Source organism: Miscanthus floridulus, chromosome 1 (assembly GCF_019320115.1).
Source record: "Miscanthus floridulus cultivar M001 chromosome 1, ASM1932011v1, whole genome shotgun sequence".
Taxonomy (NCBI): domain Eukaryota; kingdom Viridiplantae; phylum Streptophyta; class Magnoliopsida; order Poales; family Poaceae; genus Miscanthus; species Miscanthus floridulus.
The window spans coordinates 71667706-71677008 of record NC_089580.1 but is presented as its reverse complement, the minus strand read 5'-3'; the positions used below and the strand labels follow the sequence as shown (position 1 = coordinate 71677008).

Here is a 9303-nt window from a genome sequence, read left to right as displayed (position 1 = left end):
AAACTTATACTTATTGATGTGATCGAAATAACCATTGACCTCTACTCAAAAAGGTTTACCCTTGTTTTGTTTACTTGTATATCTTATGTAGGGTAATGTATGATCAGTTTTGACCTTTTGACAAACTACGTTGACGATCCAAAAGCACTACTTAAGAGGACTAAGGCTAAACTCAAAAAAGTTTTAGCTCTAGAGTCGAAAGACAACCATATAAGGCGAAGCTTAACACTAGAATTTGAAGCCATGGCTGACAGGACTCTCCGTGAATTCTCAAATCCAACCACTACCAACATTCGGACTAGACCCACAGTCAATGGATTCGAGCTCAAGCCGACTCTCATCAATATGGTGCAAGCGAGCCAATTTTGTGGAAAGGCACATGAAGATGTGAGTGCACATCTCCAACACCTTCTAGAGATCTGCAGCACTTTCACCATCAAGGGAGTAACCAAGGACGCCATACTACTTCACCTCTTCCCATTTTCACTTTTGGGGAAGGTGAAGCAGTGGTTCTACACCAACAAAGATAGAAACACTACATGGGATAACTACTCCACTGCCTTCCTAGTAAAGTTCTTTCCCACAGGCAAGACCAATGCTCTGCGTGGGAGAATTTCAAGTTTTCAGCAACAACATGATGAATTTGTCCCTAAGGCATGGGAACGCTTTCAAGACTATATATTAGAATGTCCTCATCATAGGATGGAGAATTGTCTACTCATGTAGACATTCTTCCATGGGTTAACCAACAGTACTCGTGATACCATGGATGCTACTGCTAGAGGTGCATTCTTGTCACTTACACTTCCAGATGTGACCACTCTTGTGGAGAAGATGGCCTCCAACCAAGGCTAGAATGAAGAACGTGTTCAGACCCACAAGAGAGGTGGAGGTATGCATCAACTCAAGGAGGTAGACATGCTATCTGCCAAGATGGACCTACTGATGAAAAGCAAGAAGTCATGCACATTCATGATTCATGCATGACATGTGAAGTATGTGGCAACACTGGGCATTTAGGGAACTACTGTCCTAAAATCCAAGAGGATGTAAACTTTGTCAACAACAACTACTATCGTCCTTAATAGAATCAAGGATGGAACCAACAACAAAGGTTAAACTCTCAAGGTAACTACCAAGGTAACCCTCAAGGTAATAACTATAATAACTTCAATCAACAAGCCTTGAGAGAATTAATTGCTGGCCAATCTACACTTATGGAAGGATTATCTAAGAATGTAGCTACCAATGATAAAATATTAGAAAACATAAATAATAGAATGGATAGCTTTGCTTTTGCCATTAAGAACCAACATAGCTTTAATAAAATGATAGAATCACAAATAGCTCAGCTGGCGGCTGATGTTCCTCCATCCGATAAAGGTAAGATTCGAGGGCAGCCAGAAAATTTAGAAACTACAAATCTTGTCAATATTCACAATGCAGCTTACAACTACATGGAGCCATCAACGGGGACATGGATAGATTACACCTTGCCTGACAAGAAAGGTGATCCAAGGAGACCTATCATCCCTATCGCCATTGGACCTCATATCTTCCGGGAAGCTGTCTGTGACTTCGGAGCAAGTGTCAACATCATGCCTAAGGTACTCTATGATAAAATTAATGGAGATACTTTGTTGTACACAAATATATGTTTGTAGCTTGCAGATCAGTCACTCTGCTACCCCAAGGGAGTTCTTGAAGATGCCATCATCCGAGTGGGACAATCATATGTTCCTGTAGACTTTGTGGTTTTGGAAATAGGTGGAGATGAAAGGGCATCCATCATCCTGGGCTGACCTTTCTTGAGCACTGCAAAAGCCATCATCTACATGGATAGTGCTAAGATCTGCTTCACAATCAAGGATAAGGAGAAGTTCTCGTTCAAGAACCGCATCTTACAATCCCCTAGTCATCCACAAAAGGCATACCTGCCTAAAGAGACAACAGTGACCAAGAAGAAGAACAACCAAAGAAGGAGGAAGAACAAGAAGACCAATCAGCCACAAGAAGAAACGGTCAACATGATCAACACACTCCAATCTAAGTACGACCACCTCCTCGCTTCACCATTCCTTGCTAAGAAGGATGATCCTGGCGTACCGACGATCGAGTGTACCATTGGAAAAAGAATCTTTCACAAGACCTTCTGCGACATTGGATCGGGTGTCAATATAATGTCCAAGGTAGCGTATGAATATTTATTCGATAACGAACCTTTGTTCCCTACATATATGCAGTTGTAGATGGTAGACCAATCAATCCAATTCCCTGAGGGAATAGCGAGGGACGTTACGGTAAGAATACAAGATCATTATGCCCCTGCCGATTTCATGGTCTTGGACATGGGAGAAGAAGAAGACGATACTCCCATCATCCTTGGAAGACCGTTCCTCAACACCACCAACGCAATCATCTACATCAGATCTAGACAAGTCCACTTCCAATTCCCTAGAGACAAGGTATGCTGTTATTTTAATAGTTATACTACTTATGAACAACCGAAGAAGAGCCACTCCAGGAGGAGACGTCGAACATCCCAATGTCAAAGGAGCCAACCCCGATGGAATGAATGGGAAGATGAAGAACCTGAAGCGCCTATGAAAGATGAACCTACTCCGCCTAAGACAAGTCCACAGTCCAAGTAGGTGTGGAAAGAAAAGGTGGCATCATCATCGGAATCACCATCATAAGAAGTGCAGTCATCTAAGTCTCCACCACTGAGACTGGATGATGCACCCAAGGAATGAAGGACTTCTCTCCAGTCAAGTCCTGTCCAGAGGACTTAAAAATCCAAACCCTCACCATGAGGTAACAATGGTAGTTATCTATATTTACTTTCTGGCATTGCATAAATTATTTGTCTCTTTAGCATATTTACTTTTCTGCATCAGCATTGCATTAGTAAAAGAGAATAAAAATTTCATTATTGCATTATAAAAATCCTAAGCCCCATGTGAATAAATCTACGGTGTGTAAACACCTACGAAAGTATTCACTATGGTGGCATAAAAATAAAATTACTAAGCATGCATATTTTTTCTTCTGCATCTTAAAAATAATAATAATATTAAATGGACATCTTGCTAAAATTCTACCAAAAGAAAATCTACCTAAACCCATAAGGATAACAAATCTTTGAATGGCTGACCGCTAACCCCTTATCCTAATCTGTGCCACGAGTTTTGGTGTTCTTGTTGGAGTATTTTGTAGGATGACACATAAGATCAAGAGCAAGTTTACATGGTTGTCTTCATCCACCCAAAGTACATCTTCCTGAACCACTACTGTACTCGCTACACATAAGAAACCCAACTTCTGGATGAATGAGAAGGGCATCAACTAGCAATCCTGCTCCGAGAAGGATCACCCAACATTCAACAATCGATCATAGCAACATCTAGCTTGGGGAGGAGTATCCCCCGTGTATCTAGCTAAGTATTTCTTTCCTTTAGTTTTACTATTTTTGAGTTTGCTTTATATTAGTTAAAGAAAAAAAAAGATGCATAACAAACTAAAACAAAATAAAAATTTGTCCTAGCCAGTTATATATATATATATTAGTAAGGTGTGATCTTAAAACTTAAAAACAAAATAAAAAATGTGTGTCTAGTTTTTTGTTTTTAAGAGCTCAATAAATAAAAGACTCGCAATGGAAATGATGAATAGTTGTTCTATTGTAATTTCTTTCAAGTATCTAGTTTTCAGCCTTGAATTCTCCTAAGTTTTGGATACAACTGATTTAATATAAGAATTTGCTCTGAACTTAAAACTCGTGGGTAGCATATGCTTGATCTAAGTCTAGGTAATTGACAGATATGATATGAGAAGGTTTGAGCTATTGTTTATCTTGTTCTAAGTGATACTAGAGTTTTGGAGATTCATCTTTTGAAAAACATAAAAATTCTACGTGGTGAGCTCTTGTATGACAAGCTTGAATTCCTACCAAAGTCAAATATGATATTTAGATTAGGAAAACCTCCACTCATATATGCTACTTGCTTTTGCATTGAGTTTAGTCAAGCTTTGTTGACCCTTATGAGAGGTTTGTCATGCTCTTAAAATAAAGATCACATACACACCACCCCTATATGCACTACTCCTACACTGGGGTTAGGCGTAAAAATATGCCATTACATTAAGATCCACCCAAAAATGTTTTACTCCTACACTGGGAGTAAACACCAAAAATATGCCCTACAGGATATCCATCAAATAAATGCTCCAAGTTCTTGATTGATATCTCTCAAAAGTTTTATAAGAAGCATTGGGCTATGCAAAAGTTATTCATTAAAAAAAGACTTGAGAATTAGGTTAGCCACCATATATATCCACCATATACATCCACACATGCACATCTTGATTTGATTGTATGACTTAACTCCCTTTGAATCTAAGGTTTGACTTTGCAATATATGTATTGCATGTATGCTCTATGCTTTCTCCCTACCTATGAACTCCACATAAGCTTTAGTAGTAGGAAGACAAAGGCATAGCATCACTATTGCCTTGGTGAGGATCCACAAATACCACATATATTAAGAGACTTGAGAGTGTCATACAATGGAAGCTCTGAGTTTTATTTTGAAAACCTATAAAAACTCTAGAATAATGGTTGAGCAAAGAACTTAAGACATAGTGCTTGACTTGATTATTCTATCTTTCAATTGCTCAAGACTCAAGTGAAGGCTAAGGAGCCCCATAGTTGAAGGTAATATGGGTAAGTTTGAAAGTCAGATCGGTTTATTTTACTCTGGAGGAGAATTCTTGTTTGAACGCATGTGTACTTTTGAGGAGTGAGAGCATTGAAGCAACTCCTGATCCATTTTGCTGAGTGGAGCTTTGCTAAGGGACTAGCAAAGGATAAGCTTGGGGGAGTTTATTGATGGTAGTTAACAACCATTATAAATCATCAATAAAACATGTATAAGGGCACAATTGAGATCACCAACAAAGGTTTAGAGGTTTAAACTAATAAATTTCACAAGTTTTGGTGAATCTATGATTTCTGCAGGGTTTATCCAGAAAACCATCAAGGTGGACCTACATGTCAGATTTAATTGCGCTTATCCATAGCGAAATGGACACTAGAAGACTCTAGAAGACTCGAGAGGACTCCATGCTGAGGTAGAGAGGCAGAGGCTGCCAGGTGGGGTTGGGCGGCCCCACCTGCAGGCCGCCTGGCCCTTGAGTCACCTGTTAGCCTACGTGTTGTAATGTTGGTTCTCCACCACCTCCTAGGTTGCATCTACGCCGTACCTTAAGTCAGTTTGATCTGAGGGCTCACGTTGGATGCTTCTGGCCTACATATATCAGCCCCTGCCCCCCTGAAGGCATCAAGTTATAGGGCATAGCTAGTTAGGCTAGGTCTAGAGGGAGGCAAGCAGGCTTCGCTTGGATTCTTGATTGTGTCAAGAGCATGGTTTAGTATAATCTTTGTACCTCCTCTCTCTTTTGTATCTCCATTATTTTTATATGCTTGCCACAATTGTTGTGATAATATTAGTATTCATCTTATTCATGTTCTTTTTTATAATGTTCATCATATACTTTGATTATATGCTTAGTATAGTTGGATTATCATCATGTTCATGCATAAGTTCGTATAGCACTCACTCTAAGGTACCATGGGTGGGTGATCGACATTGTGTAAGCGTGGTGCTTATATATTGTTTACCTACGAATAGAACCTATATTCTAGGTCATGTGGTAGATCATGGATGTGACATTCCTATTGAGTCCTTTGTAGTCCACTCCCCAATGTAGGTAGCACGTAGGATCTGATTACAAAGGAAGATAAGCTTTGTTCTTACTCTTCCCTAGTAATATCCCTTATGTGTGGATATGAAGATAAGCTTAGCCATGATTACTAGGTGTAATTGCACTAATCAATGTATGCTTTGACTTGTAATTAAGAATGACTTAGGAATTATTCCTCTAATATTCTACCTGCCCCTACTAATGCCATAGAAAGGAGTACTCTGAGTGATTTGTCATTATCATTGATCAATACTTATATATATATATATATATATATATATATATATATATATATATATATATATATATATATATATATATATATATATATATATATATATATATATATATATATATATATATCTTAGTACTCCGCAAGAAGCAAAAGACTAATGGAATGCACAAGCTTTCCTCACCCTGGGAGGGCCCCTTCATCATCAAGGCGGTCACCCGACTAGGATCCTATAGATTATGCGACATGAACGAAAGAGATGCCCCATACTCTTGGCACATCGATCTGCTTAGGCATTTCTACCCTAGAAGCATTCATTTCAAAGATATGTACCTTTCATATTTGAGTATTCAATAAAGTTTTTTACCCTGATGTTTCTCCATATTGTTTTCTCCATGCTTTTTCGCTAAGCGAATCATTTTCTACGTATAACATCTTAAAGATGACATGCAAACTATGCCTAAGGCAACTCCCCGAGTAGTCATGTTGATGCTTGGATGTTTCCATAGATGACTCTATCTCTGGCTCCTCCCTACATGTGCACGAGCGTCTACCCTCTGCATTATGGGTGGCTTGCAGCGACTCCTTAGCGATGCTTTGTTTTTCCTACATGCACACAGGCTCCGTGCTCTGTGTTACGGTTAACGGGATAGCTAAGGTTGGAGGCTCAGCTACACACAAACTGCTCGGATGGTTTATATTAAATATAAACACAAAATCCTCCATAACACTAAGTGTTCACCAAAAGCTGCTAAGCACTTTTACACAATGCTACAACATATGTTTTTTTCTGAATCTACTGGGTACTGCTCTCTCCTTTGCTGAACCGGTTAATGTCTCCAGCTAGCCTCTTCATTGGTTCTTCTACCTTGTCCTCTAGCTTGGCGATCTTCACCACATCCGCCCCTCGGGCATACCCGGTCACCACCCGCTAGAGATCCACTAAAAGGTAATGCGACCGCAGTTGTGCAAGTGCATGGATGACAGCTCCATGGGTGGCGCTGCATGTGAACTCTTTGAAGTCCGACCACACCATATGGCACCGGTCTAGGATTGACCAAGGTATTGGGTCTCCAGGTAGCAGCTCTCTCCCTTCGGATGGTTTGAAGCCAATGTAGTCAAGCACGGGCTTGATCCCTGTTGTCATCGCTTCAATCTTCTCATCCCACGCTTTCACTTGGTCTCCAAAGACTTTGAACTGCACGTGCACCTGGTGCCGATACTCTGTAAAAAGGTAGGCATATGCTAAGCATGCGCCCAACGTTGCACAAGTAAAAATAAAGTGGCCATCACTCATGTTTAAGATCTTCAGTGACCCTCTTGGCCTTCTACTCTGCCTCCTCCTTCCCTACAGTCAATTGCATGATGGCCTCCTAGGAAAGGTTGAGCTCCATATCCAGCACTGCACATCATAGCCAGACATCTCACAATGCTGAGCATTAACAAAACAAGATCCAAAATCATACCTTTCTGCTGGTCGGTACTGCGGCTAAGCTACTCAGCTATCGACTAGCTCTTCGCCTCCATCTACTGGTGCTCTGTCTCCAACACCAGGACTTTCACCTCCAAATCTTCTCTATGGTGGCATTCTTGGATTAGGCGCCCCTAGACGTCGTTCACCGACACCTACAGATTCTTATTCTCCTCCAGCACTAGGGTCATCTCCTCTAGTTGCCATCGGTGCTGCTTGGACACTTTCATGACATTCTACAAAGGGCAAGGGGTCAAAAGACTGCCATCTTCAATGGACATAATAGAAGGATTTTTCAGGTTTACCTCAATGTGGCCGATCATTGCCACCATGTCATTTCTTAGCCTCTTCGTCTCTATGCTCGCCTCCCCCTCCTCAAGCATTTCCAACTCTTCACCGCGCTGGATAATTGTGTAGAGAAGCTGGGGAGGCAGAGCGGGGTCCTATGCAATTTCTTCAACTTCGACAGCAGCCACCTACAGAGGTGCCCTCCTTGGTCACTGTTGTGCTCGGATGGGTCGTCCAAGCTTTACCTCCGCTGTCGACGCCATTGGTACCATCGCTTGCTCAGCAACCGTGGGTGGATCCCACACCACGCTGCTCAGCGCATCCCCTAGGGCCCCTGCTCCTGCTCTAGCAGGATCAGCCAACATTGCTGCTATGCTCCACAACCCCTCATCGCTCGGATCACCATCATCGTGTGCCCAACTGCCAAGCGAGGTCGGTCCAGTAATTGTTGGCTCCTCCATTGCAGGGGCGGCCAGTTCCGTAGTCGTTAGTTGCTACATGGTGGGGGCAACTAGATTTGCTCTCCTTGTCCCTACTGGGTGTGGGGAGTTTCTGTTTCCTCCACATGCCCCCGCCATCGGCAGCAGAAGGTTGTAGCTCCTCATTTGACTCTACACTTCAGCAAGCAAACAACTTGTCAAGAAACAAAACACCATGCTGGAGAAGAATTGCGCACAAAGAAGGAAACTTAAAATTGGGACTCCCGCCGTGCTGTTTAGAATCGGCGCGGTCGCCTAGAACTGCCTAGTCTAGCACCCAAACTACCCGACATCTCCACTACCGTAGCCGGAGTAACTCATGCGGTCCCAGGGACTATGGTGGCCACCTACGCTACCACTACTGGAGTCGTCCGCGTGGTCTCGGTGACTACGGTAGTCGCCCGAGCAGTCGCCACCGGTGCCACCCAAGCTACCGCCGCTAGTGTCATCCGAGTACTATCGGGCATCACCACTATGGCCTCCAGCATCCGCCGCCTCTCGTGTGTCTTCGCCCCAGCCGGCGTAGACGGTGGAGGCATCACGACCCTCGGTGAAGGAGGTGCCGCCAGTCCATCATCGTCTGACAAGCTCGACACCACCATCTGCCATCTTTAGGGCTAGGCGGAACCTCCAATTCTCATCAGCATCTCCTCACAATGAGATGACCCTGCCATCTTTCTTCTCTTCAAGGATGACTCCTCGCCAGCAAGACGCTTCCCCCAGAGCTTCTTGCGGACATACGACGTCCACTAGTCTTCATCTTTGTCGTCAAGGTCGGACGTGCTATGCCCACCAGCCTTTGAGCTGGCTTGACACTGGGGACTGCTCGACTGGGCATCAACACCCCTCGGCTAGTTAGCCGATGGCACCACCGAGAAGTACATGGCCTGGTCCTGCCCACAAATCTTCAGGAACATGAATGAGTACATTGCAACAGATAAGGGATCAAGCAAAACAAAAAAGAAGACTCTTACCCGTGGTGGGAGGCTCCCTACACTAAAGGGCCTCTGCTGATAGTCGATCCTACGACGCCCCATGTGGTTGAATATCATCGAGATGCATTGCTTGGC

The 9303-nt window shown here is 42.8% G+C and overlaps 1 non-coding gene across 1 annotated transcript; it reads right to left on the bottom strand.

Annotated features, from left to right (window-relative positions):
• Positions 1-597: 597 nt before the first annotated feature.
• LOC136511662 (small nucleolar RNA R71) lies at positions 598-704 on the bottom strand. The gene has a single exon (XR_010772791.1). It is a non-coding gene; the product is annotated as a small nucleolar RNA R71 (small nucleolar RNA).
• Positions 705-9303: the final 8599 nt, after the last annotated feature.